General features: G+C 42.6%; 1 protein-coding gene across 1 annotated transcript in view; it reads left to right on the top strand.

Moving 5' to 3' along the window:
* RIPK1 (receptor interacting serine/threonine kinase 1) overlaps positions 1-19,751 on the top strand; it is an 840,028-nt gene that overhangs the window by 172,876 nt on the left and 647,401 nt on the right. The window lies entirely within an intron of this gene.

The raw sequence follows: 19,751 nt of genomic DNA, 5'->3' as shown, positions 1-19,751 counted from the left end.
TTTCATGTCTGTGGGCTGTGAGAAACCTGAGGGTATTCTCCTGAGTAGACCTCGAGAATCTCTTTTTCGGGTGGCTGGTGCTCTCAGATCCCAACCCTGGGGGTGGACGAGTGAGGGGGGATCACCTGGGTAGGAGAGCCCGGTGTTATGCTTGGTGGGGGGAATTCCCAGGTGAGACACGGTATTATACTGGGACAGAAGAGGAGAGCGAAGTCCATGCAGCATTTATAGGCTGTGCCAACTCAACCTCCCTTACACGCAATAATTCTCCCTTGCCAGAATGCAGGAACCCCTACGCAACTGGTAAACCTATTAAGAGCTCAAACCCTGTTACAGTAGGAAACATCTCCCAAAATCCCTGTTTTCCTGTTGCCTACCTGGGCACTCCCAGTCTTTCTTCTCCACGTCCCTCTGGTTATTATTTCCCAAACTCCCAATCTACTTGGACAAAACACTAACATTTCCACAATCCCCTCTGTTTATTTCACAACAATTACCCCAGTCATTCCCTCGACCGATATTCCAACTATTATTTTTCAGATCTTTCTCATTCGTTTCACAAAACCCACAAATCTCACCCTGCCAAGTTTTCCAACCCCCCCCCCCTAGTACAAAGACTACAATTCTGTATGACACCATAGTTGTTTACCTTACAGGTCCCAACACAAGGGACAGGCAGAGTCGGGCAATGGGCGATAACTACACACACCTGAATGCCCTTTGTTTTCCCCGCAGGGATAAAATGCAGAGCATGAGAGCACACTGGGAGCAGGGCAAAGCGCACAGGGAAGTAGTGATTCCAGGACGACAGTTCAAAAGGAGGAGAAAAGCGGCAAGAACCGAAAGGAGAACAGGGAGGGAAGTGCCCTTGCCCATTTTGACCCAGACCCGCAAAACCTCTGTGACAGGAATCGTAAGACCGGGAAATACAGCGAGCGTGTTGGGGTGTAACAGATGTCAACGGTGCACGGGGTCCTCCCACATTGATAACTAAGGCGGGGAGAGGTGCTTGCTACTGTGGTACTGTCCTTGACTCCAGAGATAAGAAATGCCAAGCAGTTCATCACAGCCAGTGAGTCAGAGGGAGAACCAATAGTAAACCGAACTGTGTTGAGCAAAGGTTGTAAACGCCAACAAGATATGAATTGAAAGAATTTATGAACAAAGAACTTGTTCGCTATTGAACTTTTAAAGCCACGGTAAGACCAGCTGCAGAGTGGACCAGTACCACATGAGCGCTCATTCAAAAGACTCTGGCTGGTCCCCTTTTGTTGAAACTACTTACGATACGAGATGGCCCTAGGCGAGCCCGATGTAAGAGATTAAAGTGGTCATACAATTGTTGAGTGAAAAGCCCTTGTACAGTCGAAAGTCTTTGACACGTTGTGGATAGGAAGTGAACAGTGTTTGTGGCAAATGTAACCTGACTGAGGGATGCCTACGAATTAGGCTGACCAGTAACACACCCGAGAACATTGTATTAATTAACTTGTGTATAACCTGACTGGGGGCTGAGACCTGGGCTTCGGGAAGAAGAGAACCTAAGGGCTCTAGGGGGACTTTCTTGCGAATCGAGGCAAATGTGAACGCGACAGAGTATGCCAAGTGGAAGCTAGGGGACATGATCCCCGCTTTCTGATGAATTGTGTGTCTGGCAAATGTGAACCCGGCTGAGGGATGCCTGCAAGTTGGGATAAAGAATAATAACTAACCGGTATCAGGTAATAATATTGCCATATATATGGTTGCCGTAAATAATATTGCCGGGAAAATGTTGTGGCGATATTATTTGGGTGACCATATATATAAAAAAAAGTTTGGGGGATGCGGGGGTGTCCCCTGCATGTTCCATGCAATATTGTCGCCACAAAAAAACAGCCATTTTTCGGCGATATTTTTGCATGGCGAGATTTTTGTTGCAACATTATTACATGGAATCTAATAACCCTGTGAACATTGTGTTGACAAGAATGAATCCGGCTGAGGGATGTCCACAGTGAAAGGTTGTTTAAAAAGACATTGAGTAAAAGGCTCTAGTGAACCTGATGGAGGGAGGCTAATATTCAAGAAGGATCGGAGCCCAGTTGAGGGGGATCCACGGGTGAAAAGTCATCACCCAATGCAAAAGATTCTGGAAAGGAACTTTTGTTTTGTTATTGTTGACACATCAGGACCTCGGAGGCAAGAGACTTTGTATGAAAGAGACTTGGCCACCGAAGGTCCTAATATTGCTGAAAAGAATTGTAACCTCATGCTGGAGAAGCCGATGGAGAAGCCCAGTTGTGCATTGTGCTCAGGCGTCCCGCCTTGTCCCGTGCTGAAAAGATGGGAAAGGGAGACCCCAGCTATACCATTCTGATTTATCATTTTGTAAACACTTCTTTCTTTTCTGGTACACATTATCCCCCACTATTTTGTAACTTAGCGGTAAGGATTGGCCATAGTTTTTTTTAGTACTACCCTTTTTTATTTGACAAGATGCCACTAGGACTACCTTATTATTATTTGACGGTCGTAGCTTGCTGCCATCTTAGATTTAGATTTAAATTAGGCGTTTTACTTTCCCATTCATACAGTTTAATAAACACCCTTGAACTGTGATCACTGTGTCTTTCTTTACGGTTGCCACCATGAGTTCCTTACAGGGCTTTGCGTGTGCTACATGGTTTTTTGGTCTCTGTATTTCAAAGGGAACCATTGACTGTTGGAGTCCATGATGTTGGTACAATCACCTTCTGAAACCTAGTTGTACAAAATATTCCTTGTATTGCGATTAAATGTAAAGTGGTGCTTGCGGTGTGATCCTCGCTGACTTAGGTAGACCTCATTACCTGTTTAGTTTTTCTAGTGGGCTTGCTTTTAGTATTCACAGGGGAAGAGAAACCCAGGGGGATGAAGTCTGTAGCCCAGGCAAGCATAGTATTGATTGGAAATCAATAGTGTATCATCAATCTTAGTGCTGTAAGTGGCTTAGCCTAAAGTTTTGAACGTGTTACTATTCTGGCTTCCTCAATTCAATTGCTCTTAATTGTTGACATATGGATGCATATTTATTTTCGGCGCAGAAGGAGTTTGTTAGGCAATGGCTGCTAACTCTCAAAGGGGAGTGGATGAGTAATGGGTGGAAGACAAGTCTCATTGTGTAAGATAGATCGTATCTTGCATGGTAAATCATTTATGGTGCTGGTTAGTATTGGGTAGAGCGACTACCTAATGCATACAATACCAACACTGAATCAACATCCAAACAAAATGAGGTTGAACTTCCTACATTGAGTACAGAACTCATCCAGAGTTTTGCTTTTTGTCAACAATTTGTTTAATGTTTCAAAAAGATAACATACTATTGTAAACTATTTTTGAGATTTCCACCCTACAATTTGATTAAAAAGATTCCAACCAAAAAAGATTATTCAATTTTGGTTTTTTATTAATGCGTATGGCAAATGCAGTTAAGCCTTTTGCATACATATCATCACATTAAATACAAAAGAAATAAAACACATTCTAGATTACATATGAAATCAACAATATTAAATCATCCAGCAATTCATATACTACTAGTTCATATTATACTATTTATTAATAAATACCTATACAGATTGCATTACAAAATAAATAAAAGCTTCCATTCAAATTAATGTCAGTAACTGGGATCTACCCTAGTGGCTATTCTATACAATTAACCCTGGCACTTGTTTGCCTTTTAGAAGTTTGCTTTGATAGCGTGGCTTGTATGCTCCCCCAGACTTGCATTGCACCTGCAGTAAGCATGAGGGACTCTGCCGCCACAATCTATCAGGAGTCTGGCCAGAGAGCACAGGGCAAACGTTATATCTCACCGTATGAACTGTAGATTAGGGGAGATTCCTAAGGCAATGCTAGCATATAACTGAAACACAGTACATACCAAGCTGATCGGAGTTGAAACCGGTGTTCACGAGAACTGCAGGAGCCAGAACTGGCTGTAAGTAAAGAGACAGAGAGAAAGTAAAGACAAACAAATATACTGGGCAACATGGATCGATCAGAATAAAGGGTGTACTGGAATATGATAAGGGGTCTCTATGGATTAGGGAAACTCTCCGGATCGGTACCAGCAGATTACTCTTAACAACTGTCATACAGCAGCGTCATGAATTACGCGAGCGGAGACTGTTGTACTCCAGGCAAGGGTAAAACTGGGGACCATTTACTGTAAGACTCCAACAGACTTGGCAAAGACTCCAACAGACTTGGCAAAGGCAACAGAAGTCTTTCCCTTATCCGATCTGAACGGAGACCAACCCAGGGGTCACACTGTTAACTGATGCAGAGCGAAGCCACAACAGTGGACCAAGATGTAATACAGGTAGAAAGCAGCATTGAAAGAAATAACCAGGTACAAGACAGGATAGAGAAACAAAGTACAAAGCAGAGAATGGAATATCAGAATACACAAGGCAAAGGACTCAGACAAGATAGGTCGGTATTACCCAAATTGACCTTTTACAATTGACCTTTTGCACAATTGACCGAATTATAGTGGTCCTAATTTACCTTCTGCACAATTGACCTTTATATTATTTTAGTTATTTTACATATGTATTGGGTTGGTTTTGGATTATAAATAATATAGGGGAATGAGTGGGGGATTGCGGGGGTTTTTGGATTGGGTGGGGGTTGCGGGGTGTTTCCCCCCGCATATATGTCCTAATTGACCTTCTAAATTAGGTCAATTATCCCAGGATTGTGAAAAGGTCAATTAGTATACAACTGCAAACACAGCAAATACGAGAGGTTCATGAAACAGAGTACTTAAGAACAGGAACTAGAACTATGGACTGAAGTGTGGTAATATCGCAGGCAAGGAGCAAACTGGAAAACCTTAAGAGACTGGGATTCAGAGAGAAAGAGAGAAAATCTAGGCAGAAACAGAACAAGTCTGAAAAGCAGAATTGATTACAGAGAACAGGGTGTTTACAGGAAGTTGGAAAGACAGAAAAGATATCGGCAAAGAACTGAATGTCTTTAACAGCAAAACAGGACAAGATTTCAGAAGTCAAAAGCTGGAAATCGAGGAAAAGGTTCAAAAACAGATAGACTGCAAAAGCAGACTGCAAAGGTGCTACAAAGCAGCAACAAGTAACAGGATTCAAAATCAGGATATCAGAAAAGGTTCAAAAGCATGAACTCCCAGTGGAAGTAGTTGAATGAACAAATGCTTCCGTTCAAAGTGAGCTTATAAAGGCCTACCGGCCAACAGCCCAACAGGGTGGAGCTGATTGCAGTCTCAGGCAGCTGTGTTCAATTAAGCGCAGCCCCTGCTTCAGTAGCCTGCAGCAGACGAGTTTAATGAGAGGGATATAAACATCACCAAACCGAAGGTCCTTTAGATATATGGATTGAGAAGAACCCAATGCTAAATGGCCATCTGGTGCACACACCTTCTCTTAGCATTTGCCTCTTAATAATGCCAACGATAAAATACTGTTAACTCTCAAGTACACAATAATGGGGGAAGGTGTGTCAACACTCTCCCCCGAACCACAGAAGCCGAATGTAGTCAACCCTCCACCCGTGGTTGGCACAGATACCTGATATATAAACACAGGATACCACGTGGCAGCCAGTGGGGGGGAAGAGGGTTAGGGAGTGGTTGTGGACGGGAAAGGGAATGTAGGGGAAACCGGATAGAGGATTAGGAAATGCCTAGGTTGGATAGGACAGGGGAAGTAACGGGAAAAAACCCTACACTGACTTATATCTGGTAGAGTGCCATAGAACATAAGCCAACCTCAGGTCACCAATAATGCCCCTTAAATACAGGCCACTAAAACACCTTCCTAGCATACTTGCACTCCTAACACCTCTTGATACAGGTTCAGGTGGTGGTACAGTTACATGGACTACACATATGCAAGCAATAATGAAACAGATTCATGGGAGCTTATCCCAGCATGAAGGACATGACACATTGCCCAATGGGCAAGCACTACCAACAATCACAAAACATAGAACATGCAGGACCAAGGACCCGGAATAAACACAAAACATTGAACTGTTGCTGAACACACATGCTGAGTAACCCAGTTAACAACACTGATACCCAAGCGCAGTCTGTGCTTCCTGTCTGGTTTTAGATGCCACAAGTATTTTAAGCACCCGTACTCTTCACTTCAATAGCACAGGGGCCCGTTTCACTGTGACTGCTAATTACTGAGTTCTGAGCCCTTACATAATGCCCAATCAAAGTTCTTTCGCTATGGTTTTGTGCTTTCTTTCAATGGAGCACATCATAAACATAGTACCAACGGGAGCACATGAAATTAGACAAACCCATCCTGCACTTATCTGAGCGTCCGGGAAGCTCGCAAGCTTTCCCGGACTTAAGCTGATGAAGCCGTAACAGCAGCGCAAGACCTTCTTCCGCTGCTTCGCATTCCCTGTGCCCTTTCAGGAACAAAAGGAAAGCCAGCATGGAAACCACGCGGGTCCCGTCGAAAACTCCAGAATGCCTAATTAGATAAAGCAATGCATGCGCAAGTCACTCCTCTCGATCCTCTGGCCTGGCTTTGCCACGTAAAAGCAGAAATAAGCCACAGCTGCAATGCGACGTTGGCCCTTGATAAACTGATACTGATTAGTGTCAGCTGGCCAAATGCGCGCACGGCAAGAACTACTCAATGTCAAAGAGACTGCTGGGTAATGTAGTTTCTAAACAAATATACATGTTCTTAAGCTGTCTGAAGACACTGACACCTCTTCCGTCTACACCATCCCATCTTCCTGACAAGTACCCACGGACCATATGGAGGATTGATTTTCAGAGTTAGCAATAACCTCTTACTGAGAGAAATAACCGGTATTAACAAACCTATGTCTTAGCAGGGATAGTCAGTGTTCAGGGGAACGGGTTAGGCCAGCAATTGCTACTTATAAACATTTATAATCCCCCTGGTAACAAAAAGACAACCAAAGTGGTTAAGTTGTGTGAGAATATTATCAATCAGTGGCTGCAGAATAGTAAAGACGGACATTATATTGTTGTGAACTGGACATTATATTGTTATGGGGGATTTAAATTATCGAAGAACGATTAAGCTGGACAAACTCCACTGGAATAACCATGAGGTGTTAACTGTTACTCCAGACGACAATGAAGATTTGAACCATTTGGATCAATGGAATGGCCTCATAGATGCCCAAAGATTAAATCAATTATATAAGATAGAATGGCTTGCGCACATTCTGGTTAGACTATTTTCTGATGCCCTGGTCATTATATTAAAGATCACTGAATTTGTCCTGATTCCAATGGAGTGTAGTGATCACGTTATCACCAGGTTATATTTGGAATATGTTTTTGAAGACAAAGGTAGAGTTCCTGGGAACATTATGGTAAATAATAAGGGGAAGCAACATTTCTTGATCAAACAAGAACATCAACTATTTAATGCCAAGTTTAGCTCTAGGCTGTTTACAGTGAATGAGCTCAATGTTAAAGATGATACAATTATTAAGAACGTATTGCAAGAAATATGTGAGTATATGCAAGATCATAATTAAAAAGAAAAGTCATGAAGGGAAGGATAGATCGTATCCCTTCCATGAGCCCAAGATCGCTGCTAAGAAAGAAATCTTTAGACAGGAGGTACGCAGAATAAAGAAACTGAAGCTTGAAATGACAAGAGAACAAAAAATCTTGAGGAATATGCATACCAAATATAAAAATGTAAGGTAACACAAAGCTACCTCCTCTACCACACAATGGTTCCTCTTATTTCGGGTTCTCAGCTATAAAGATTCTCTCTCCTTTTGGCTATTACATTTGTATTTATTATTGTTTTATATAGCGCCTTAATCCAAGGCGCTTTACAGTTAACAACAAAACACATAAAACATAGAACAGTAGAAGCAGTAACAGTAAACATGAATCAAGCCATAAAATAGGTATGTAGAACAATTTGCATATGAGGCACAGGAGAGTAGGGGGGTGGGGAAGGAGGGAGAAGGAAAGAGTAATGAGTGACATGAGCTATAGAGAGAGGAGAGCTTAGGAGAGACGGGAAAAAGTAAAGCGAACAAGAACAGATAGAAGGGAACTAGGAGTGTGAAAGGAGAGAGGGAGGAAGTGTCAAGGAGGGGAGTTAAGAAGAAGTGATTTCAGTGAGGTGCGGAAGGAGGAATAGGTGGAGGAGGAGCTGATAGAAAGAGGTAGGGAGTTCCAGTGTAACGGGGCAAGGAGCTGAAGCGAGACGAGGCAAAAGGTGGTGGGGGAACAGAAAGTAAGAAGAGATCAGCAGATCGAAGGGAGCGAGAGGGGGTATAGAGTGAGAGGAGAGAGGAGAGGTAAGGAGGGGCAAGGTCATGAAGGGATTTAAAGACAAGACAGAGGAAATAAGTTGGGAGTGGAAAGGGAGCCTTCCTAGATAAGAGAGTGAACTGGAGATGGAGTCATGGGGAGAGAGTAGACAGAGGGTGCGGATGGCAGAGTGGCAGAGGGATTTGAAGGGAGCAAGATGGGAGGCGGGGAGACCGAAGAAGAGAGAAGAACAATAGAAAAGGCGAGGGAGGAGATTAAAAGTTTGGTAGCATGGAAGGTGAGAGAGGGACAGACTTTACGGATGTTAAAGAGATGATAGCGACATGCCCGAGAAGTGAAGGAGATATGATGAGAAAAGGAAAGGGAAGAGTCAAAGTATATGCCTAGATTAGGAGCATGGTTGGAAATAGGAAGATTAGAAGGGGGAAAATGGATAGAAGGAGGGGGGGATGGAGAGGGTAGGGTGTTAGAAGGGAAGAACAAGACTTCAATCTTGTCGGTGTTGAGAGAGATAGTGAGATGACATTCAGTCTTTAATGGCAGTAAGACAGGAAGAGAGGTTAAGATGTAGGTCTCAGGTGAAGGAAGAAAAGGAGAGAAATAGCTGGGTGTCATCAGTATAGAAATGGTGAGAAAACTCAAAGGAAGAGATAATGGGGGCAAGGAGTGAGGTGTAAAGAGAGAATAAGAAGGGTCCGAGAACAGAGCCTTTGGGGACGCCGTATTCGAGAGGGAAGGTAGTAGAGGTTCGTCCGCCCCAAGAGACGGCGAAAGAGCGGTGGGAGAGGTAAGAGGAGAGCCAGTTAAGGACAGAGCCTTTGAATCCAAGGGAGGAAAGAGTGTTGAGAAGCAAGGGGTGAGCGACAGTGTCGAAGGCAGCAGAAAGGTCAAGGAGGATGAGGATTGAGGAGTGTTTAGAATAGCGAGCGGTAAAGAGAGAGTTAAGGACATAGGTAAGAGCGGACTCAGTGGAGTGTTTGGGGCGGAAGCCAGATTGAGAGGGGGAAAGGAGGGAATGGGAAGTGACAAAAGTTGAGAGCTGAGAATAAGCTAAGCATTCAAGTATTTTGGAGAGAAAAGGTAGAAGTGAAATTGGGTGAAAGTTAGAGGCGAGAAGAGTATTAGCAGAAGACTTTTTTAATGTAGGGATGATAGTGGCGTGCTCGAAGGCAGAAAGGAAGGTGGCCGTAGAGAAGCAAGTGTTGAATAAGGAGGTTAGGTAGGGAATAAGAGGGGGGTAAATCTTCGGAATAAGAAGGGTTGGGATGGGGTCGGAAGGGGCGGCTCTAGGATGGGATTTAGTTGAGAGAAACATCAGAAGAAGTGATAGGAGAAAATGTAGACATGTGAGCTGAGGGGGAGTGTGAGGAGGGCGAGGGAGGGGGAATAAGAAGGGGAACTGACAATTCTTTGTCGAAGATTAAGAATTTTTTCAGAGAAGAAGTTTGCAAAGTCGAAAGGAGAAAGAGGAGAGGTAGAGAAGGGGTCATGAGCGGGAGGGGAGAGGAGACGAGAGAGGGTTTGAAAGATACGACGAGGATAAGAGGCTTGAGAGTGAAGGAGGTTAGAAAAGTATGCGCGTTTGGCAGAATTAAGGCAGGAGTCATATATGGAGTGATGAGAAAAGTAGGAGGTTTGGTTAGGAAGAGTGGGGGATTTGAGCCAGCATCGCTCAAGGCGACGAAGGAGACGACGCATGGACAAGAGGTGAGGAGAGAGCCATGGTTGGGAAGGCTTATGAGAAGGGCGGAAAGAGGAGAGGGGGTAGAGTTGATCGAGACTAGATGAGATAGAGGAGGATAGAGAGGAGAAGGCAAGGTCAGCCGGAAGGGAGGAGAAATCAGAGAGGGGAGGAAGAGAAGAAGAGCAGGTATCAAGGTATCATATAACATCAAGGTATCATATAACACATGGATGGCAGGAAGGGACAATGGTAAAGAAATTAATCTGATTCCAATCTCTTCCTGGAGTAAGGCCATTAAAGTGCTATATAATAAAGATTTCAATGGGGGGGTCGTCCTTTGAGGTAGGCTATAGAGGTTTAATAGACAATCTGGTGGACTACTCCATTGAGAACATCACCAGGCTGATAGTGAAACTCCAATTATCAAAGGTTCCCGGCCCTGATGGGGTTCCCAGCATGACATTGAAAGATGACCATGTGAAATGGGCAATAATATTATGTGAAATGGGCAATAATATTGCAGCAAATGTATAAGATGATTTTCTTTATGGGGCTCATACCCTCCAGCTGGAAAGAGTCAATTGTGATACCCATATACAAAAAAGGTGGTCGGGCAGTTCTCTCCAATTACTGTTTGTTAGCAATGGTGGACACTACCGCTAAGCTATTCGCACAAATTCTAATGGAATATATTAACCGCTGGATGAAAGAATAGTACATTTTAAAGAACCAACTGGTGGGATTCAAGAGAGCTTTTGGAACCCTTTCTAATCTATGGACTTTGAAGTACTTAGAAAGAATAGCCAAAACGAAACGGAGTAACGGGTTATATGTATGCTTTATAGATTATAAAGCAGTTTTGATACTGTTAATAGAGCCCGTTTGTGGACAAAACTCAGACTGGGGTCTTGATTCTGGAATAATATATTTGTTGAAAGAGCTGTATTCGGCTACCTCGGTTAAATTAGGTATTAATCAGGAGGTAGATCTTATTGAAAAAATATTCACTAACCATGGCCTGAAGCAAGGTTGTGTCCTTGCTCCACTCCTGTACAGTTTATATGTTGTAGACACCAATGAATCATTGTTGGATTGCCGGAATGTCCACCCCCCGCCCTGCATAGGTGACTAACACATTTCTTGGCACATATCATCCGCATCACCTATGCGGATGATACCATCTTGTTGGACCATACCCCGCTGGGTCACCAGCGCTCTTTGAACGCATTGGGTAAATATTCCTCTGATAACTCATTGGTTATTAACCACACTAAAACTAAGATAATGGTTTTCCAAAACATAAAAAAGATTAAGAATACATTTGAATGGAGGATTGACAATCACTCTATTGAGGTAGTGTATAGGTACATTTTATATGCAGGTTCCCTATTGTAGTAGAGATTATTGGGAGAAATTGAGAATGGCAATAGCAAATACAACTTTTACGAAATTCAATGCTGTACACCATTGAATAAGGTACCGGATTGGATATTCAATGGAAGGATTTATCAAGATTTACAACTCTAGTATCAACACAGGATTGCTCTATGGTCTTGAAATTTGTACTGATAAAGAAACAAAATGGCTGACCTCTCTTGAGGCTAAGATGTGGAGAAGCACATTGGGGTTGCCTAATTGCACTGAAACAATCCGTAGTGAACTGGGTTTAGTGGCTTTGAGCACACTAAAAAGGATGAATAGTGCTAGCCTTTTCCTGAAAATAACAAGCAGAAGCTAATAATAAAGATTCTATTTCTAGCAATTTTAAACAGATTCTAAAGGTTGGTGCTTTTAATACTGTCAATGTCTTATGGAAAAATTAAGTTTCAGGGTTCTTAGATTCTATTGGTTTTATGGTAAACACCTCTAGTAATATTGCGGTTGCCATGAAAGTAATAGCAGATAAAGCCTATACTTGAGACAGGGATAATAATTCTAAATGGTTATCCACTAAAACCTCATATAAAAGATATGTGTTCCAATCCTTTCCCATCAGAGACTGTTTTAGCTATTTAAGTATACTTGCAATGCGAACATCCGTCATTTTTATTTTTTAATGCTCCTGAATTTGTTTCCTGCCTGGGCGAGACTGGGAGCTTGGAAGAAACTACCATACTTGGAACGAAGGTGCAGATTGTAGAAACTCTCAGGCGTCTTTTAACGCAATGTTATTCCATAATCAATTTCTCTCTGGAGACAATGGCTACGGAACAAACATGGGCCTTATTATTCTCAGGCAGCAGCACAGTGATAAACTATACTTTGTACTATATATGGATTGAAATAGAAAGTTTATTGAATTTACCATAATAGCAGATGAGATTGAAATTGATTGTTCTTGGCCTCCGCTTGTCACAGTATTTCCAGTTAACGGGCTTTTCTTTTAAGGATTTTTTTATGGGGTTTTATCTGAAATATTTATTCATTCTTGTGATTGGATGTCATTTGTGATGAAATGATGGGAAATGTTTGGAAATTCTTTTATCTGCCTATGACTATTTATGTATGCATTTTCTTTGTTCCTTTTTTTTTTAGTGTTAAAGGTTTTTAGTAACTAAATACACTTAAAATAAAAAATAAAAAAATTAAGGTGCCTTTATCTCTCAACAGCCTAGACTGCAGTAGTTTTGAACGGGTTAATGAAATCGGGGCCTCTCCAGCTCTTTGTGGCTTGCTGCAAATAAGTGTACTCAGTATGCCTCCCCCAGCCCTCTGTCTCTTGCACAGCATATATGTACTAGAATGCATCTGCTGGTTTAACCCAAATCCAGAATGGAACATAATTAGATTGCTCCAAAATTGCAGCGGTAAAACAAGTAAATTAATGCAGAAGCTGTTTGTAGGTTTTACCTCAGCAATTATGCCATAAACAGAGTCTCTGAATGCACGCATGTACAGTGCAGGATGGTAGGATTGTGACAAAATCATAGACCAAAACTGATCTGTTACAATGCTACCTAGCATACTTACTACAAGTTAATTTCCTAATGGTGAATAAGGAGGTGGTGCCAAGTTGCATTCTCAAGGCAGCCACAGGAACCGTTGTGTTTAAGCTCAAAAGTGATGTTTATATTTCTGGTCTAGTTTTCCAGCCAGCCCACATGCTTTTTAGGGACTGTTTCTAGGCCTTTTTGTAGGCCAAGTGGGGTGCGGTCAAGTAAAACAGTGTCATCCGCCTAAGTAATCCACAATACGCTATACCACCAATACGTGGCAGAAAAGTCCATATCATGCTCGATTTCTCCCCCACGTGAGCGACCTAGAGGTTGAATAACAGCGGTGCAAGGACACACCCCTGTTTCAATCCCCTATTGAGGCATGAGGGAGGAGATGTCCCCATCTTGCGAGGGATGGACCGTGACAGTTGTATCAGTATATAGGGCCTTAATAAAGTGCAGCAGATTTTTATTACCACCCCATCTTTCTAGTTTAGACCATAAAATGTAGCAGTCAAAACTGTCAAATGCTGTTGTATAATCGACAAAACATAAAGAAAGGTCACCATCAGTCCCACTTAGCACATCCATAGCTAACAGACGTCTACATAGCCTGTATTGTGGAATAGCCCTTGCTAAATTCTAGCTGGTGGAGTTTAAGCAACTCTTATCACTAACCCACTTCTTCAACAATTGTAATAAAATTGTTGCAAACATTTTGCTGCTTGCATCTAGCATGGCTAATAGTAGTTGTTAGGGTATATGCGGGAGCAATGTTTATGTATCGGGTCAGTATTGAATTAAGCCAAATCCCTGGGAACACTGCCAGTTGTGTATATTTTGATGTACATTTCATGCAACACTCTGGCCCAAAATTGAGACCTCAATACAACATTGGCTAACCCATCTGGTCCTGGGTCGCTGGATGGTTTTCATCTTGCCAAGATATCTAGGATATCACAGATTATTTTTCAAAACTGGGCCAACCAAGGAAACAAATGAAGGCTTAAGTTTCACAATACATTGGTCCCAATGAAGACCTTTTACATCTGCTTTCCAGTCTTCTTCAGCTATGGCACACATTTCCTTACAAGCTATTGCAGCCAAATAAGTCTGGAATTCTGTGAGTCATGTGTACGAATCCGTCCCTATACCATATTCCAGTTGGGTGATTCGACACTGGATTTATGGCAACGTGACCAATTCTTATTTTTGTTCTTGGAAATTCGGGTTCTTATTTATTTTAATGGCCCTCACTTTCTTGCATAACTAGTACAGTCATCTTCCCCGTCATGTAAAGTCAAGGCCTAATTAGTAAACATAGTTGACCCAAATCACTATTACAGCAGTTTAATACTTCTTCTGGAGAGAAAGCTATTCGCCCTATATACTAATTGGTCCTTTTTAAATTGGCCTCAAACCACAAAATTCTGTTACTCTGGGCATTGACTGACGCCTTGCCCAAGTCTACCTTCCCGTTCTTCTGAGAATTTACTTGAAAGGTAGCATTCATGATTGCGTGATCACTAACTGGAGTAAATACAATTTCATGCTTCAGTGATTTACAGTGTAATGTGTCCGTAAGGAATATACTGTCCAAACATGAGGTACTGTACTGCGCCCATTAGTCCATGTAACAAATTTAATTTTTGTTTGGCAACAGTGGTATAAGATTAAGTTCCAAAAGTGCTTCTGACCACCTCTGGCCCTTCTGTATTAGTACTCACAAATGTCATTAGAGCCGCCTCCATTGTTCGTCCGTTATGTCATCACTTCAAATTCATACATTACGTGTGAAAGTCACCAGCTGGCATTATACTTCCCTTGGGGTTCTTTTACTTCCATGTCGATAATGGCTCTGCCACCCATTTCAACAGTGAGGCAGTGTGCGCTCCGTCTGGGATATTGTATATGTTTAGTATTATAGTGCTGCCATTCCAGTCAAGAAAGCTCTTGGTTTCAACTGCTAGACTGTTCTCACAAGCTGCGCCAATATTGTACTCTGCTGTCTCTTAACCTTGTCTAAGGTCTTCACACAAGCCACCCTTAGGTCTCACCATCCGAGTTCTGGTAGCTGGTTTGACAAATATTTGGTAAGCATCCATTGAAAATGTTGACGTCAGGCAGGTTTCTTGTAACATGAATAAGTCAGTTGTGGCAAGAGCAGCATAACCTAGTGATTGTGTGGTAGATGATCTAAAACCCCTTGTGCTCCAAGATAGGACAAGGCCCGACTCAAAACTGTTTGGTTTCACCAGCAATATTCCAAATATTGGCTCTCTTGGGATCACAGATGTCACACTCTTAATTACATTTGGGATATCTGCCAATGACGATGCATTATTGGGTGCTTTCAAGGGAACTTGATTTCTTATGATTGAGCGGTTGTTTCATTTTTTTTTTCTCTTTCTGCATTTCCGTGTCATTTTCAAGTGTCTGTTAGATAACAAGACACTGTCTGTAGGAGGTTTTATAGCTGGTTGATCCTGCATGAACCTCCTTTGGTTCATATCCACAAAGGACATTGAATGATCAGAGATTGAGAGCTCGGTATTTAACATACATGGCTTGGTTAATGAATCTTCACCCTTGTCTTCTATGAGATCCGCCTCTGCTATTTCTCCCATCTGTCCCCTTTCAACTACAAGCTTCATCACTATCACGTCCACTACCTGGCCAAAATCCTTTTTTATTGCTCTCTGGTCATTGGCCAATGTAGAGCATAGGCCAAAAATGGTGTCCATCGTAACAGCAACTGTGTTCAGACTTGGCATAAAGGTGGAGTCATTAAAATTAACATCATCTTGAATAGTGCTTTTTGAGGTATCCAGGCTCGATGACTGCCACAGTAGACCAATGTGTGTTCACAATTTTTTCAAGGTCAGGTGTTACTGACAAATTGGTTAGTGGAAGCGATGCAGGAACTTCAATATTGGGAACATTTTCTGATAAGGATGCATGTCTTAAGTTCAAGCAAATATTTAACTGAGTTATTATTGTCAATATTGACTATCGAATTAGGTGAGCTTGCTACTACAGGGGGGCATCCAGATCTTATTGTGGAAAGAAATGAATTATCTTCTCTTGCTCCCGTGGCAGTATACCCGCTGATCATGTTAGCCTAGCACAATGCAAGGCTTCCTGTACCTTTTTGCTTTCAGGGGCTGCAGTCGGTAATGCAGGGGGACTAACCCCCTGCATTCAATATTTGTTCACCAGTTAATGTTCGCCATGTCAATGATAGATTCCGTCGCTCCCTGTGTGGGACATGATTTGGGCATAGCCTGGCTTCTTTTATCAGTGATCCGGGGGGAATCCACTTGCCTGCGCAAATGGTAGGCACAAAGCGATGGAAGTTTAACACATTTCTTATTTCGCAGCCCTTCCCTTTGTGACAGTAGTCATGTAGGTGCAAATGCAATTATATGTAGAATCCAAGAACAAACTAGCACCCTTCTTCATTGAGGTTCGGAATTGTAAAACAAAAGTCGACCTTCTTGCGTAAGGCTCGGAATTTATGAGAAGGTAGTGAACATTGTATTTACCAGGGTATGATCACCACTGGCCCACAAGAAAAAAAAGGGCCCCTGAATTCCACAGAAACCACCATACAAGCCACCACCACCCAGTCAGGAATGGCAGCCCAATACTAAAATATGTAGACTGACTCGGCGGGGCCAATGCTCCAAAAAACTCCTGAGCAAGCTGTTCCCTGAATTTAACTAAATCTCAAGCGCAGGCCCGGAATCAAAGAAGAAAGCCTCAGCCCACATGCTGCCCTTGATCCCCGATGACGGGGTGCAGAATGCACTCACCGCCGCAACCTGGGTAAATGAGCTTGCCCCAGGTTGAAGGTCACACAGCAGCAGCAGGTCTGGGCGGCTGAGCCGCTCTGCAAACACTCACACCATCCAAGTGTTACCTGGTAGTGAGCGATGGTAAGTCTGCAGGACACAACTCGCCACCACAGAAGTAACTTCTCTCCGCCCGAATTATGCATTTTAAAACTCCACCCCAGACACCAAATGCCAAAGGCTGGTGGCAGGACACAGCTTTTGGCACACAGCTTTCTCGCCGCGGTCACTGGAACGTTACAGGAAGAACTTCAACATGTCAACGAGCGTGTCAAGCCGCACTGCCGCTCAGCAACCTCTCTCGTTAGCAGTCGCTTCTGACACCTCTGTGTCAGTATGTGTGATGTCCTGTATTCCCAGAGTTGCTTCAGGTAGCACGTTCAGTAGAACACCACTTAGCTCCTAAATAATAATAGCATATGCGTTTTGCACAGAGGCACTGGGCAGCTCAGACTTGAAGGCTCAAAAGCTCGTACAGCCCGCAGGAATCACCCCAGCAGCCAAAACATGTAAACAAAAAAAAAGGAAGGGAGTAGAAGGTAGATATCAATCTCGAGACCTACTATGTTTGCTGCAGGCAGATAACACGGCCTGTCTGCCTAAAAACCCGTTGTTGCTGCACACAGCAAACTCGACTCCTCCAAATCTCGCAGTTGCCAGACAGCAAAAAAATTCTGCTAAAATGCCAGAATGTATAATACTTCATCTTGATCAGCTTATTCGTATAGGTTATGCCAGGACCAGGCAGTAAAGAATACGCCGACACCGCTGCTGCCTCTACTAGTAGCAGTAAGCCTCAAAGATCCCCCAAACAGCTGAAAACCCCCATTCCCCAACAGACTGATTACGACTGCTGCCGCCTTCTCCCCCCTTCAGTAAGATACAGTAAGGTATGGCTTCGGTAAATTTCAGGGGGAAAAAAAAAACTCCTCTGGGGTGATCCGTGGTAATACAATGGGACTAGTGCAGCAGCGTTGATAGCTCTAACTGCGTCTGCACCCCACCCCCAAGCTACTCACAGCCTTGTCACAAAACTCACTGTACCTCACAGGCAAGATTAAAGGCAAGGATGAAGGAAAGGATCTTCAGACGTCCGTGGACCATTTGTCAAGCAGCACTGAAACGAAACAGCAGAGACTTCCGTAATCAGCCATTCCGACACATAAAATCCTACTTTTGGAAATCAATGGGGTGTATATCAATCTTGACTCAAAAATAGACTGCTGTAAGTCGCTCAGCCTAGAGTTTTGAATATGTTACTTTTCTGGCTTCCACAATTCAATTGCTCTTGATTATTGACATTTGTATGGGTATTTATTTATGGCAGGGGAAGGAGTTCGGTAGGCAATGGCTGCTAACTCTCAATGGGGAGGAGATGAGTAATGGGTGGAAGACAAGTCTCAGGGTGTAAGATAGATTGTATGCTGCATGGTAAATCATTTATGGTCCTGGGAAATATTATGTAGAGCGACTACCTAATGCATACAATACCAACACTGAATTAACACCCAAATGTTGAACTTCCCACACCCTACACTGAGTACAGAATTCTTCCAAACAGAATGTTGCTTTTTGTCACCAATTTGTTTAATGTTTCAAAAAGATAATATACTATTGTACACAATTTTTGTTATTTTCACTCTACAATTCAATCCCAAAGATTCCAATCAAAAAAGATTATTCAATTTGAAAATACGCAAAATTTCAAATGAATACATTGCTTTTCACAGACTATCCGAGCACTAGCATAAATATCTATACTTCATAACACAAGAGGTTTTGAACTAAGTTTCCTGTGTCTCACAAGAGGAAGTCATCAGTCTTAGTGGGTATTTGTTTCATATCATTCATATCCAACACATTTTGAAATGATACCCTTCATCAGTGAAATAACCACTTATTCTTTCTACAAATTACAAAGATAAAGGATGTAGACATGTTAATATTTGTATTCACGTTCTAAACCAAAATATTTAAATGAAGAAATACTTTCCCTCACCATAGTAACCTGACTCGGTTGACTTTAAGTCCAAATAAGTCCTCAATCACACAAATAGAGGCCAATTCTGTAAAAAAACAGATAACACTATAATAATATTGCGTACCCAGAAAAAAGTACACAGAGCCAGTAACCCCATCCAAACTTACTGTACAACTATATTCCTTGCTAGCAGTCTTCAACAATTCAAAGATCTCTGTGAGGCAGGCATGGTATCACGAGTAAGGACATAAACACAAACATACAAGTTTCAACACCTTTATTAAGTTTGACTGGGGTTGGAGACTTTCTAGCTGGCCCTAATTCTATAATGGGAGTAGTCTAGCCCAACAAAGTAAAATAAAATGGTCCCAGTCAGTCAGTCAGTCAAACAAAGGAAAACATCTGTGTCAGAAACATATACCTGCCGTCACATTTCACAATAACTAAGTGTGGGAAAATGTATGAGAATAAAATGTGTACCAAAAGAATGCCAGAAGGTCAATGAAAGTGGCTCACCGCTCCCTTCCCCAAGTTCAGTTCACTGGGGTTCTTAGCAAGTTCCTTCAAGGTGGGGGTAGGATGCTCGTTTCAACAATTTCCCATAAATGTTAGGCTTCAATGTCGGTTCAATATGCATCACAGTTCTCTTCAATGGATTCTTTCGGGCTTCCCTCACCCGGCTTCACAATTCTCAAAACATATATTCACATAGTTCCTTCTTAGTTATTTTCACAGGCTGCCCTTGCCTTTCTTCAAACAGTTAGACATGGCTGAAACCCTTTCCAGCTAAACATCTCCGCTTCACAGAGCTCGGGGAGAACTCCCTTCCGCAATCTGTGTACTTCTCTTTCACAATGTTCACCTGTCAGAGACCTTCGCAACCGCACAGTATTCTCACCTCTGTGCATGACCTCTCTGACAATAGGGTTGTTTTCTTAATGTCCGGGCCTCTTGCACTTGGTTTCGCAGAACGGGCCCTCAGCCACTCTGT

Source organism: Ambystoma mexicanum, chromosome 5p (assembly GCF_040938575.1).
Source record: "Ambystoma mexicanum isolate Mex_15411 chromosome 5p, UKY_AmexF1_1, whole genome shotgun sequence".
NCBI lineage: Eukaryota > Metazoa > Chordata > Amphibia > Caudata > Ambystomatidae > Ambystoma > Ambystoma mexicanum.
The sequence above is the reverse complement of the archived record's forward strand: the minus strand, read 5'-3'. Positions and strand labels throughout refer to the sequence as shown.